The sequence below is a fragment of the Macrobrachium rosenbergii genome, chromosome 45 (assembly GCF_040412425.1).
Source record: "Macrobrachium rosenbergii isolate ZJJX-2024 chromosome 45, ASM4041242v1, whole genome shotgun sequence".
Classification (NCBI taxonomy): Eukaryota; Metazoa; Arthropoda; class Malacostraca; order Decapoda; family Palaemonidae; genus Macrobrachium; species Macrobrachium rosenbergii.
In genome coordinates this window covers 25,984,420-26,000,056 of record NC_089785.1, presented here as the reverse complement: position 1 = coordinate 26,000,056, position 15,637 = coordinate 25,984,420, and the positions used below count along the sequence as shown (strand labels likewise).

General features: G+C 37.0%; 1 long non-coding RNA gene across 1 annotated transcript; it reads left to right on the top strand.

The window, feature by feature from the left end:
* The first annotated feature begins 828 nt into the window (after window positions 1–828).
* Window positions 829–7,165, top strand: LOC136829817 (uncharacterized). Its single transcript, XR_010850499.1, has 3 exons — window positions 829–991; window positions 3,930–4,026; window positions 4,420–7,165. It is a non-coding gene; the product is annotated as an uncharacterized lncRNA (long non-coding RNA).
* Window positions 7,166–15,637: the final 8,472 nt, after the last annotated feature.

Below are 15,637 nucleotides of genomic sequence, written 5' to 3'. Positions count from 1 at the left end.
AAAGCGATTTTCGGCGGTTTCCGATACCAAAGAGGTAGAACGAATTACCTTTGACTCGAGTTTCGATTCCCTTAGGGACGAACCTTTGAACGTGGACAAAATCTTCTTGAGGTGGAAATATATTATAAAAAATACCATAAATTAATTTCAGATGTATGAATTAAAGGTCGCAATTCTTTATTTTTCTACTTGTATTTAGTTTGATGTCATTTAACTGTTTAAAACGATTAATTTTTTCGATTTTTGACGAGCTCATAATTCCCGCTTTGTCCGATTACCAAACCTTTGTTTGCAAACACCTAAGAGAGATTATTTAATTATCACCAAAATGAAAGAAAATTGCCAAAAAATATAAAATAAATAGACAAATTTAAATAATTCTGTGTTATTTTATTTCATAAAATGAATTTTTATACCAATATATAATCCTTTACAATAGCCTTTTGATTAATAAGCTCTCGACATATTAAAGTTATAAGTTAATGCTTTAAATTTCTATTTAATTCCTTGTATTCGTGACAAATTATAGCTAACCACACTGACATATAATTCTTTATATATATCTTTATAATTTACATATGTTAAAACGGTGAATTATTGAACATTCTACTAAAAAATTTGAGATTGAACTTTCCTTGTGAACTGAAAAGTTGCCAAGTTTTTTATGCCATTCTATTCCATAGTTCTCCAAAGTGACGCCAGATTCCTTTCTTCATTTAAGCTTAAATACGTCTTTATTCGTTTCTGTATCACGTATCTCTATTTCGCATTCTTGGGAAACTCTCTCTACTCCCAAAACTATACTGGAAAAGAAAGAGAGAGCTTTATAACTGGGAAATATATAAAGAGAACCATTTAAATTCTCGTGCATTTGGCAGTCATTGCAGGTCCTACCCTGGTCTCTCTGGAAATCTGTCAGTCTTCAAGTGGCTACCGTTGTATAAGGAGCTCCACTTATTTGGCCGTGATAGCGACGTGATTTTAATGTCCCGTAAGTATTGTATAAAGGTTCATTGTGCTTTAGGTGTAATTAAGTCCATTTCTCATCATTAAATTACATATTTCTGTGAAATTAGTTTTTTTTGGGAGAAATTAACCTCAATTGTGTCCACATGTCATGGCCGGCATGTCTTTGGTAGGTAAGAAGGAAACCAATTTTTTTCAGTGACAATTAGCTCGATTATATCTAAGTTTATTGTGCTACAGTTGTAATTAAGTCCATTTCTCATTATTAAATTGCATATAACTGTGGAATTTGTGATTTTTTGGGAGAATAATGAGGTAATTAGACCTGTTGTGTCCACGTGTCATGGCCGGCATCCCTTTGGTAGGTAAGCAGGGAACTAATTTTCCTTTTCGAGACGAAAGTTTTGGCCATTTCAACCAAATGTGCAGTCAGATTAAAACTATTTTAATATAGGGTTTGGGCCTGATGAGAGTTCATTGTAAGTTGTGTAGGGCTAGTACCCCAATTTAATAGTAAAATTGATAAAAATGTAGTATCTATCCTTGGCTACTTATATCTTAAATGTTGGTGGACTTGAAAGAGCCTGTGGCCCACTAATTATATCAAACTAGGTCAAAACTTCTTGGTTTAAAGTGGTTTTGGTGTAATTTTAGATAAAATTTCATAACTAGCCTAACCTAGGGTCACAGCAGTAGGCTACAGGCCCTAGGTCCCAAAATTTTTGCTCGGTGGTCTGTAAGTACTTTTATAAATTAACATTAACTTGATATTTAACATGATTTTTGTTTTACACTCCACTTTTTTTATGCCAGTTTCTAACCATTTTTTAGTGTTGTGAAGTTACGTGGCTAACCCGAAGCCTAACCTAACTTACCGTAGGACTGGAACCTACTTGTAATTTACATCTCCTATTAAGTGCAAGTCTGAAGGTCAGTCTTAATGAAAACCAATTATATAACCAGATATGGCTAGTTAGGGTACCAGAATATACTTTAATAAGTATCTAAACCATATCCGAAACTTACAGCGATGGCAGTTTAAATAGTACGTTGTCCTACCCTAATGTACTTAGAGGGGCAGTGTTGTATTCGAATTGTCCTCATTGGCCATAAGACATTATTATTTTGGTAAGCAACTGTATATTGGCTGGTATGTCCTTGAATTTGAGGTTGGTAGGAGGTACGGTCCTACTGGAATGTAGGTTACACACCGTGAGGACTGTTTGTGCAACTTAGCTTTGTGTATACATGTGATTTTTAAGTGTAGAATCTTATTGTTCATCCAGACTCATAACTTAATAGCATAAATGAGCGTTCCCTATGGATTCTTAGTAAGTTTTACATATAGGTGTTTAAATTCTGGTATGCATATGATTATTGTATGGGTTCTGTAACATTTTATTACCTAGGCATGTCATATTTATCAGTTTTATTTAATAAGCCACAGTACTAAGGAACATACATCCAGTATTTTGAAATTTTTCCTTTATGGATTGTTGTCATTTGAAGTTTTAAAAAAATCACAAAAAGGTGGTTTGTGATATTGCAAATGGCCATATGCAACAATTTTACACTGCTAAATAGCTAGTGGCATGCCAAGTTCCAACCACTAATCTACTTTGGGGATCCTTGTTGTTTTACCCTTTTTTTTTTTTGCACCCAAAGTTGTTTTACTTGTGTTAATCCTCTTCATTGGTTCCCTGATTTGTGAGGAATTGAAATGTGTTGATCCGAGTATAACTATATTATGGGCCAATTTGCATATTTGGATTGTTTCGGAATGGGTATTTCTGGGAAGAACTTGTACATTCTAATTGGTTTATTATCAATCTGCAAATTACATCAGATAGTGGCTTTGCTATGCAGCTAATATAAATGACATATAGTACAGTACTGTAGTAGTGACATATTAAGAATACAAGACTTAGATAAGGTGTAGCTGACAAATAAGACCCATTTTGGTTCATTTCAAGACTGCTGAGGGGTCTTAGCAAGCCTGGCTACAGTCTTTAAAGGCTAGGCAGTTTCCTTTGGTTCTGATAGGGAAGCCATGGCTAGGTCACTTAAATTTCTGGTGTTTGAAGCCATGTACGTCTTTAGGTATGGTTGTTTTAACAGCGTACCGCCTAAATTCATGGATGACGTGAATTGTTAAGACCATACTTGTCAAAGTTCTAGGTAAATCTGCAAAAGAGCTGTTTACGGAGATATCTTTCATTGATAAAATTGACGACAATATGAAAATGGGTGAACGCAATGCAGTATAGGCGAGATGATTTGAGAAATTTACCAAGATTCGAGAAATTTATTGTTTTTCGTTTGATTTTACGTCCATCCCCGAGGGGCTGGCACTAAACAAGGTGGCCCCTGGAGCTTTTCTGCTAGGTTAGGTCAAATCTGGATACCTTAGTGCCCATATTCAATCACCGACGCTTGACGCACCTTGGTTAGGTCAAAGCATCCTGAATTAACTTTGAATTAACCTAATATTTTTGTTAGCTTTAACACGATAAAAACAGCGATCGAGTACACTTTACAATGTGAAAATAGAAGTGAAATTGGATCCAATTGACAACAGGTGAACAAAATACATACATAGTTTAAATGATTGAAATCGCGTGACCTGGCACGTTAGGCGTGACTAATTGTACAGGCGAAGAAAATGGGACGCCGCCATAGAAAACTTGCTCAGCGGAGACTTGGCGAATGACACGTTCAATGGAGACTCCGCTGACGGCTCTGTAGGCGGCTTTACAACAGTAGTACCTGTTCGCATGACTATCATGTAGGCCTTTCTGTTTATGGGTCCTTACCTTTTGTTTTGAATTATGCGTCTTAATGTCCTTTATGAAATGCAATTTAACAAGTTATTCTTCACTGTTGGGATGGATTTTTAAAATTTGGTTGGCCTATATTAAGATATTTTTAGTCATAACACACTTCAATTTATGATTTTTTTTCAGGAAGTTTGGTGTCGACAAGCAACCCTGCAATGCATTGGGAGTACCTGGTAGTTGTTAGTTGCTGTTGTCCATCATAGTGACACACATGACAGCAATGGTGAGTGAATAAGCCTCCTTGAGTTACTTATCGACCTCATGGAAAATTACTTCGATAACAGTGCGTTGAAGGTATTTGTGAAATTGTATGTGCATTAGTCAGAAATTTTAAATTTATTGGTTGTGCTGAAGAATATTTGTCTGATATACTTAAAGTTTTGACATTAGTGGTAATTGCTGCTTTATGTACGAGTAACATGTAAATGTAGGCCCATTTTTCATTTGTATCTTGGCAACTCTCAACAGTAATGATTCTGGTTAGGCTAAAATTTCACCTTTGTAATGTTCATTAAAGTATCACCTTATTTGAATACTTAGCATGTGATTCAACCAGTTTTTCCTTAATATAGTGCATCAGAATTTACAGTATTCACATATTCCTTGCATTTTTCAGATTGCCACGAGACGACCTTTACGTCTGCAAGCAATTCCAACAGTACTAGTAACAGTAAACGGGATTATCCTTTGAAATTGCTCCGATTTGATGGAAACTACAATTTTCAAGAACCCAAGTACATAGAAGAGGAGGAAGAATGATGCATTTATTGAAATACTATGGAACTACGCAAACAGTCTCCCTGTTGGTTCATCTACTGCCATCCAGCAAGTTTATGAGAAATTGGAGCATTTTTGCAGCCTAAAATGTCCAGATAGTTGTAGCTTTTCAGAAGAGTAATGCCATAATGTACTCAATGGATATTTGGCACTTTCCCATAACACCAGATGACAGAATTAATGGATGCACTAAGCTGTTGTCAATCGTAAACCATTCGTGTTATATTTTTGGTATTATAAAAATGCAGTGTGGTTATAGATATAAAGGTCCATAGGTTTCATAATTTCTGTAATTTGACTGGTTATAAATAGCAATCTCTCTTGCGTCTTGTATCCAAGTTCTCTCTCATATTTATTTTGCACTGTTTAGTCTTTGTTCTTTGTCTCAGAATTTTGTTGTTTTCATTTTTGCAGTCACTGTCCACCTTTCCAGGTCTTTATTGCAGTGAGATTGAATCTTACTTTCATGCCTAGGCTGTTTTGCCTAATTAGTTTCGTGGTGATGTTGTTCGGTCACGATTCCGTCCTTTCTTGTATTGCCCTGCAACAGTATACGAGGATTACGTGGATGATGATACCTTTTGTTGTGAACTAAGTTTGTGTTCATTCTGAAGTCTTATGCTTTCTGAGTCTTGTGTTCTGCTTTCATTTTGCTCGTGACAGTCGTCTGTGTAAAGCTTTGAAGTCGCTTGCCGTTTCTTTGCTGTTGTCTAATTTTTCTGTGTATTCTTGTAGTCTCCTGTATTATAAAATGCGCTCCTATACTAGATTGTTTGATTCTAGGTTCCACATATTTAATTATAAGTTTCATTGCATTTTATTCAGCCCAGCCATCTTGTTTAGGGTCTGGATAATCCAGAACTTTTCGTTTAACCCTGTATACCTCCCCTTCTGGGCTTATTTCCTCTAGTTACATTACTTACAGACCTAACTTTTGCTCGTCACATAACTCCTTTCCACGTTATGTTAGCTCTTGAGATCCTGAAGCAGAGCCAATGAAACCCTAATATGGTTTCTGTCGTTTTAAGTGATTTCACGTGGAATAATTTGAGGCATAGTCGGTTAAGTGTTTGTTTTTATGTCCTGAATGCGGCACCATTATTTCGTGACGCATTTCAGTCTGTTCTGTTCGTTTAGGTAGTGGTAATTATTAGTTCTTTCTTTAACCAGGATGCTGGAGTATTGTTGGTCTATTTAGATGTCTGTTTGTGCTTAGGCATATCGTGCGCTGTAATCCAGTCTCCTCCCTGTAGGGTAACATGTATGGTCCCCCCTTCCCATTCCCCCCCTTTTATTCTATGTGGTGATCTTATAAGTTTCGTTCATTGTAAATTCCTTACTCCTTATTTTGACAATCCATTCACCCCCAAGGTCAGTCTTGCAAAGCATTCACAGAGGCATGGACAGTTTGTAGTACTTATGTAGTCTCTCTCTCTCTCTCTCTCTCTCTCTCTCTCTCTCTCTCTCTCTCTCTCTCTCTCTCTCTCTCTCTCTCTCTCTCTCTCTCAGTTGAAGCTGGGCTCTGTATAAAACTTGCAATATGTTTGGAGACTGATATTAATTTTTTATTCTTTGATGTTAACTGTTTTTATTTTTAATATTTTCTATTCCACTTTCTCTTGATTATAAGAAGTTTTAGCAGTGGTTGAAGACAAGATTGTGCCCCGAAATTGTCATGTGATTGTTTGTGAGAAATTGTTCATACATAAAATTTTGAATGTTGTATTAAGGTTATTACTTACTGAATGAATGCTATGAGACACGTGTATTTTAAAGATTATTTTGTCTAAACACTCACACTCTCTCTCTCTCTCTCTCTCTCTCTCTCTCTCTCTCTCTCTCTCTCTCTCTCTCTCTCTCTCTCTCTCTCTCGTATATACTGTGTAAGGTTCCCCCCCTCTCTCTCTCTCTCTCTCTCTCTCTTTGCACAAATGATTTGCTCTCCTATATATTTTGTAAGTCTCTCTCTCTCTCTCTCTCTCTCTCTCTCTCTTTGCACAAATGATTTGCTCTCCTATATATTTTGTAAGTCTCTCTCTCTCTCTCTCTCTCTCTCTCTCTCTCTCTCTCTCTCTCTCTCTCTCTCTCTCTCTCTCTCTCTCTCTCTCTCTTTGCACAAATGATTTGCTCGCCTATATACTTTGTAAGTCTCTCTCTCTCTCTCTCTCTCTCTCTCTCTCTCTCTCTCTCTCTCTCTCTCTCTCTCTCTCTCTCCAGGACTTGTTTTTGCATAAATACTTTGCTCTTATAAACTGTGTAAGGTTTCCCCCTCTCTCTCTCTCTCTCTCTCTCTCTCTCTCTCTCTCTCTCTCTCTCTCTCTCTCTCTCTCTCTCTCTCTCTCTCGACTTGTTTTTGCATAAATACTTTGCTCTTATAAACTGTGTAAGGTTCCCCTCTCTCTCTCTCTCTCTCTCTCTCTCTCTCTCTCTCTCTCTCTCTCTCTCTCTCTCTCTCTCTCTCTCTCTCTCTCTCTCTAAGACTTGTTTTTGCATAAATACTTTGCTCTTATAAACTGTGTAAGGTTCCCCCCTCTCTCTCTCTCTCTCTCTCTCTCTCTCTCTCTCTCTCTCTCTCTCTCTCTCTCTCTCTCTCTCTAAGACTTGTTTTTGCATAAATACTTTGCTCTTATAAACTGTGTAAGGTTCCCCCCCCCTCTCTCTCTCTCTCTCTCTCTTTCTGACTTGTTTTGCATAAATACTTTGCTCTTATAAACTGTAAACTCTCTCTCTCTCTCTCTCTCTCTCTCTCTCTCTCTCTCTCTCTCTCTCTCTCTCTCTCTCTCTCTCTCTCTCGTAAAAAAAAACTCAAAGTTAAAAAACAATGTTTGTTCATGAAATCTATTTTTTTAAAGTGTGAAATCAGTTGGTGCCTATAAGATCATTAAATGTCTCAAGCTCTGACAATTAGAATCAGTGTCCAGAAAAATCAAGATTTAAACAAGTTTCTTTTTCAATAACAATCTTTATGATTTTGTAGCCTTAAATAGATCAATTTCATTGTCCTTTGTTTTAACTAAGTTTTTGGATTTTGCATTGCGACGAAAGACCTTGGTTATAATGTAATTATCTTGAAATAGTTCGCGTAGGTTTTTATTAAGGTTAATAATAGTTAGTTTTTCTCCAAAATGATTGATTTTGAGTCGGTACTTTTTTTTTTTCCTTTAGTGCCAGAAATTTGTTTTAAAATTGCTCTTAAAATTGATTTCAATTCTATTTTCCCAACAATTTACGGAATTTATTTTAAAATGTTGCTTTTAAGTACTTTTATAAAGTAATTTCACTAATAGTGAACACTTGAAACATGTGTGTTGATTAAAACATTGCTTTTAAGTACTTTTTTAAAAGTAATTTCACTAATAGTTGAGCCCTTGAAAGATTTGTGTTGATTAAAATAGCAGTGAATTTTATAGAATGCTAAGGAATGATATTACAGGCACCATCTTGATATATTCACACTGTATAATATGAGCAATTTCTTATCCAAACTTAAAATACCTCAGTAACGAGGGATGCTCGAAGTTCAGTCCATAAGTACTGTTAACAAACAATGTCTTTCGTATAATGAGCCTCCACTTAAAGTAACAAATTAAAGAAGGCTGTGATCATGTGAAAAAAAATAGAATATAAAAAGCACATTGTATCAGAGTAATTGTTGTTCAATTTTTTTGAAGTTAATACACTTGACAAAAAGACATTGTGCAGAGTTGCTTTCAGCCTGTAATCAGAAATCCCGTAGTTGATGTATTCTGTTGTAGCTGTGTTTAATCATTTTCAAAGTAAGGCAAATGTAGGGAGGACTCCTGAGATCTCCATGTTAGATTTTTCTTAAGGGTTACTTGTTTAATTTTAAGGTACGCTGGGAAGTAAAGATTGTCAACATAATGTACATAGTTCATGTAAAGTTCTGTCCAATGTGTAGGCCTAATAGAGCCGTTATAATTGACAATCATGAGAAAACTAGACTGTTTAGCTGTAGTTACTCTGCACATTGATAAATGTGATAGCAAGATAATTTATGTAGTGTATAAAGATGGTAACATCAGCGGCATTGCAAATGTTAAATAACTTACTTAACCCATGATTTAAGTCTAGATGCTGAATGGTTTAACACTCGGTAACCTGCATGTCGTCTGTCAGGCAGATGGGATATTGTATCACGTATTACAATAGGTCACAAAATAACAATAAAATGTGGCTTCCTGTGCCCAACCTGACAGGTTCGTTTTACTGATTTCCTCTACGGCAAATTCCAGGTAGTCTTTGCACAGACAAGTGGTCTCGAAAAACAAGTACTTCATTGTAGTTCATGGTGTGGTCCAGGTCTCTCATATTTATGAAAACACATGACACGTGTAAATTAGTAAGAAATTGATCAGAAGTGTCAGGTTTTTCCATAAATATAGATTCTGGATCATAGCTATAACTGGAAAGAGGCTATGCTGGTTTTCAAAGACCACTTATCTGTACAGAAGTCTAGAATTTGACAAAGCCAAGTAACAAGAACTTGTCAGTTTGGGGACAATCAAAACCACATTTTATTGGTATTTTTTGATCTATTCTAATAAGTCCAGCAAATTGTCAAAGCTCAGATGCAAAGTACAGACTTGAACCATTTAGCACTCTTGAATTCATCACAGATCAAGTAGGCTAATGACCATTTTCAATGCTGCTAAGTTTCTAATCATTTGGACACACCATATAAGTGTCTTATTCACCAGCTTTTTTCTGGGTTATTTAGTCATAGCAGAATAGTCAAATTATGCTTGGTGCTCGTGTAACTTGTGTGTTTATGCCGTTTCCTAAAGAAAAGGGTGGACGAGTGTCAAAGATAGTCTGTAGATAAGATGAAGAAATGAGAAATGTCCGTTGCTGTAGAGATGAAGAGAATTTAATGAGATATATTTCAAGTATCAGAAGTAATCATCATACTGTATATGTAAATGAGGTATCATATTGAAGTAATCATATTTAAGGTTTATATTATTGTAATTTTATACAGTTTATAAGATTGGTTTGCAAGATAAAGAATAGCATAGAGAATGCAATCATATCTACGATGAAGTATATTAAAGTAATCACAGTTGAAGTATATTAATCACTTTATAAGATTAGCTGTAAGATAAATAAATAAAAAACAGAGGTTCCAACAAACTTTTATTTACCAAATTATGAAACTTAAAGTTGTCGTATACATCAATTTTTTTTTACCTTATTGTCTCTGAAAATATATTAGTGTCCCCCCCAAAAAAGGGGCTGACCTCAGAGGAAACTGAATGGGCTAGCTAACCAATGAGTGCTTTCCCTGCTGCCCTGCTACCAGAGAGGCCTTAGAGAACCATAAACAATCTTTAGAGTGATTCCTGTGACAAGTAATGGGTCATGCCTAACCTTCACTTCATGAGGGAGTTAGTATGGTGGTACCTGGCAACTGTCTTGGCTACTGGAAGCCATTTTGTGTCTCTTGGACAACCTCCAACTGGTTAACATGGCTGAAATGGATATAGAAAAATAGCTTCATAATATGATCTAGAGATAATTGTAGCCTAAGGCTGTGCTTTTGAGATTTTTGTCTTGCTTGTAGTAGAGAAGTTATTTTACAAAGCTGAACTTGACTTACAGAGGTGTTTCAAATGCCAAAACCAATGACAATCTTGAACACTGAATGTCTTGGGAGAAATCAGTCTCTCAGATTCGAAACTTGACCGATAACCAAATTTTCCCAGTTCCATTTAACTAACCTGAAGCAATGTTGCCTCGTGGATTTTGATTCCTTGGGAAAGTAGTGAATAAAATTAAGGTTCTTTTGAAATCTCCCAATGATAAGACCATCTTTTTCTAACACTGACAGTTCATAACCCCTTCAAATTCATGGCAGTCAAAATTGGCTCCTCACTAACAACATACTTAACACAGAGTACCATGGAAAGTGTTGGAGTAAGACAAGTGCTTGGGTACGTTAAAATAAAGCTATAAGACTTTTATTTCATGAGATGCTTAGTAGAGGCAGATCAGTTTTGCTATGAATCTTAATTCCCATAGTGTAGTGCATAGCCTACAAAGCTCGTTTACAGTTTATGATGACAGAATCAAATGAGAGTAGATGTCTTAGCCATAGCTCTTCCAAAGTGCTTGGAGAATGGGAACACTTGGATAGGTGTCGTGCTTTCTATTATAAAGACATTGATATCAACAAAGTGTCTTGAATACCTGTCATTGTTGGCCAAACATCTCTTTGCATTTTAACTCGGGTGTAGTGATTGCCATGAAAATAATTCCCTCACTTTTCAAGCACATATCTCTCTCTAATTTACCCTGAATATGAACATCCTGAAGTGTTTGTTCAATTAAAACAAGGATTACGGATTACAGTATACTTTATTTGATCTGTGGTTTACCCGACATAAAATACATATGTACCATTGTATCGGTAAGGACATTGCAAAGCCATTTGATTGTGAATTGAACGTCACTAACATTCAGACATTTTTAGTTTACAACAGAGTCTCAAGTTACCACTTTAGTTAAGAGTCTTCGTTTCATGTACAATTTACTAAACCAGGCTAATTAACACCTTCCCAAAAGGCAGTGAAACTAAATACATGTCCCAAAAGAGTCCACTCGACCAATGCTTCTCGTAAGGGGAAAAGCCTTCTGAATCGGGGAAAACATCTAGATAGGTTTTCTGATTAGATATCCCAGCCCTCACCTTAGTTCACAAAGTGCCTGATCAGACAACTGTTGCCTCAACCTACATTGAGGAGTTAACATGGACAACATACCAACCAAGGCATTGTTCTGAAAGACGGCGTCAATAACCCAAATTCTGTGATGCCAGTTTCAGTGACAAAAATCAATCAATCAGTTCTGAAAGACTTGTCATTGATATTTTGTACTATAATATTATCCAGCAGCTTGACAAGACCACTGAGCTAATTTATTCAACTCTAAAAGGGCTGGGCTGCAATTGGTACCAAGATTAACATACCAAAAGGCACCTTGAAATGCGACTCATTTCCACCTCCAAGGAGGAATCTTAAGATCTTAGGTGCCAATATCCTACTGGAAATGAAAACACTGCCTGGGCAATCAATGAAAACAAACTGATGAACACGAAACCAGACCACAAGTCAAAGAACTAATTCCCCTTCAACCAGCAAACCAAAAAGCAGCCTTTTCTGTCTGTTCTTATTAAGCATACTTCAAGAACATCGACTAACTCTCAACTTCTCAGAAATTAAGATCTTCCTATTTCCAACTGATACAGCAGTTGTCTGCAAAGACCCTCAGAAACCAGGAGTTAAAATGCCAAGAGCCTTGACTCTCATTGGCAGAAATAAAACCTTACATGCAAGGTTTTAAAATCAACAATATCAGGAAGTCATAGCAATGGCTGTCATATGCGTCTATCAGCCAGAGTACTTCCATGTAGTGTCTCCCCAGAAGAGTTAGAAAACACTGTCGATCTTGTTATACCAACAAACTCCAAGCAGGCATATAGGACAAAGTGAAATACCTTACATAAAGAGAGCAGATCAAATGCTATTCAATGCATCACACCACTCTACAAAGATGACACACTGTGCACAGCAGATCTTTCATGTCCGGTATAAGAAACAAGGTCCCTAGTGAAATATGCTGCTCAATTTCCAACCGATCAAATCAGGCTACAAGCAGCCTTCCCCAAAAACAACAAATTCACTGGAATGCAAATTCACTGGAATGTAAATGGAGATTTATCTGCACCTGTTGCTAGCAGACATCAACCTCCATGTTCTGGTTGACAGAATTGCCATGACAAATACCTGTACTAAAGTAAATATGACCTGGCTATTGAAGGGAGCCAGGAACCATTCAGTTTACCACAAGGCTGAAGTCTGTATCAACCAACTTGAAGTACTTAACAAACGTATCAGCTGGTGTGGGGTTGAACAGCAAGGTACAACTCCCAACAGTTGTCAACTATACCACACTCCAACCAGCAAATAAAGTCAAGGATTTCTTCCTACAAATATAGGGGTCAGACCGAGAGGCTAGTTGCTGGACGCAAAAGGATCTGTTGATCAGAACATTAATGCAATGGAGAGATGTGGAAGCTGTCAGAGAGAGCCACCAACCAACAAACGTATCGAATACTTGTTGGGACAGCAGAGGGACCATTTATCATTAGGTAGGGAGACAATAAGCCTCAATGACTTTAAAGGGAGGGTCAAGTCTTCCTGATCATAGCATGAAACAACATACAGTAACCACCTTACACGACACGGGCAATTAACGCTTAAACCGAGACAGTGAACATAAGCTGGATTCTCAACCAAACCGGACGGAGATAGGGAAACTAATCTTGTAGCCAAAAGTACATTCAATTGTGTAGCAGCAAACACTAAAGTCCTATTGTTAACAATACAAGAATGTCATACTAGTATTGTACATGCAACAAGGCATGAGCGCAATTTAGTACTAGCTATCACAAGGACTAGTCCTATACTTTCAACAAGGAATGAGCCCAATTTAGTACAAGTTGTTACAGTTTAACAGCTCTGCATTGTACTGAGAGCTAAATCCTTCGTCCAAATTAAAATCAGCACAGCACTCGCAGACAATTTATGAAAGGGTTATCTCTACTTCTCTAGAAACAAGGCAAAACATGGCTATGAGGACAATTACTGCAATGTCAATGGGTACTACACTGCCTTTGTTGCAGGCAGACACCAACCTCCATGCCACAGCCCACAAAACAGGCATTAGAAATACACTAAACAGGAGCAAAGCACTGATGCATCATGGGATCTCATCGTTTGATAGTAAGTTTCATGACCAGCATCAACTGGCATCATCTGGAGAAGGGTTGGAATGCTTGATATCCCAGATACTTGCAGACTAATCTCAAGAAATGGTACAGATTTGAAGGGGATAACTTTCCGTACCAGTCAACTGTACCAAACACCACATAATTGAGAACAAGTGCAGATATAAGTAAAGGACATATAACTAAGAGCTGGATGCTAGTAACCACTACCTGTTACAGAAAAGAATCAGGTGATTAAAAGACTTAAGCAACCGTCAGATGGAACCTCTACCCAACATAAAGATAAAATAAACTGCCAAAACAATAAATGGACTCATTTATCATAGAGCTGGGAAAATACAACCAGCAATTATTTTACAGAAAACTTCAAATCATCTCAGCAACCAGAGACAACATAGAATAATTAGCATATAGAACTAAAAGCTAAGGCAAATGAATGCCAAAATACAGTCGGTAATTGCAAGATAGATTCTTAGTCACAGTAAAATCCGAGGAAATAATGAAACTAACCTCAAAGGTCAAAGTACACTCAAATGTTAGTATCAAAATCCTACTTGTTACAAATTACAAACTAATGCTACACAGCTACTTGTGACAAGCAGTTAAAAGAAATTCAATGAAGGGCAAGCCAACATACCTTCCTCCAAACTTAAGAGCAATGAACTCCAAGACAGTTAATGACTGGGGCATTTCTGCAACCGTAAAATAAAGACCTCAGTGCAAGCCAACAAAGGCTATGATTCAGCCAAGTAAGACCTTTTTCCAGCGCGTGTTTTACCCTTCCTCTAAATCTGCTGCGACCAAGCAACAAAATTATTTGCACCAAAGCTTTGCAAAGAGAACATTCCATTTCCTTATAAACTAACATATAATGACCAATGTCCTTCTATCAGACTTCCATCATAGTGCCAAACCTTAGCTAGAGTGGATTGGCACTGACAGAATGAATCACCTTAGCATAATCTGACCAGTTTTCTCTAAAGATTCTCCTCCAACCTTACTGGTTCCTGAACATTAAGACATGTCAGGTGTCATCACATCTTTCCACAACTTGAGCTAGTTTGCTAAAAAATGAGGGAAAGACTTTTCATATCACATAAGCCTTGAAACTTAATTCCGTCTACAAATCTTGACACGAATTCTTGGCAAAAAACTGCTAAATAACTGAGCACTGGATGGGGCAGTTGTAATCAAGGCTACCCACCACCTCTTGAATTCAATAGCAACCCGAATATGTGTAAGAATAAAAATTCGACATACTATACATGGGGCATTCTAGAAGCAAGAACCCACAAGACCTGTTAATCTAACAACAAACAGTGTCATTCAGTCACAAAAATGATCCAAGCTAGAATCATTTACATAACAAAGTACTGACTACAGTCAGTTAAAAATAAGAATGACACCCACAAGCCAGGTATTGAAGTCCAAGAATAACTCTCCCAAAACAATGATCAAGGTGGGTCACCCTGGATCAAACACAATTAAGATTAAGAACATTTTGGTGACCTGAGGAAACAAAAGACGGACACCAGCAAAGGCAGATACCTCGGAACTTACGTGACGTAAGGATGGGCACGAACACTGCCAGCAGATGGGGAGATGAAGATCCTGTTACAGGTACAAAGGAATTGAGCTCTTCTTGATGGAGAAGCTCAAGATTGTGAAGTAACACTTCCCTCATTTTATGGAGAGAACACACCACAAAGAGAGAGAGAGAGAGAGAGAGAGAGAGAGAGAGAGAGAGAGAGAGAGAGAGAGAGAGAGAGAGAGAGAGAGAGAGAGAGAGAGAGAGAGAGAGATTCCACATGCCTTCAGTACAGCTGAAGACAATGACCATCTCTTTTTGGATACCACAGATTAAAAACAAATTGCAGAATCACAAAAAAGTGATTCATTGCTGAAATAAATTTTCCTGACAAGGAATTTTTACATGCAAAACAAATAAATAACTGAAAAATAGTAAATGAGTATCAGTTATTCTGCTACACTGCAGGAGAAACTATCAATTTCAATTATTATGTGGAACTGAACGAAAAGTGTTCCTTCCAAGGATCAATGTAGACAACAATTAATCAAAAATGGCTTCCGCAGCCAAATACAATACGGGTTATTTACTGTGAAGTAAAGTACAAATTCAACTGAACACTCTTGGAAATTATTTCCATAACTAACCTAGTTATTCAAATTGAGTAATAAAGGACTTTCTTGCATTATAAGTCTAGCATGTTTGGAAGCTGTGACTATTATA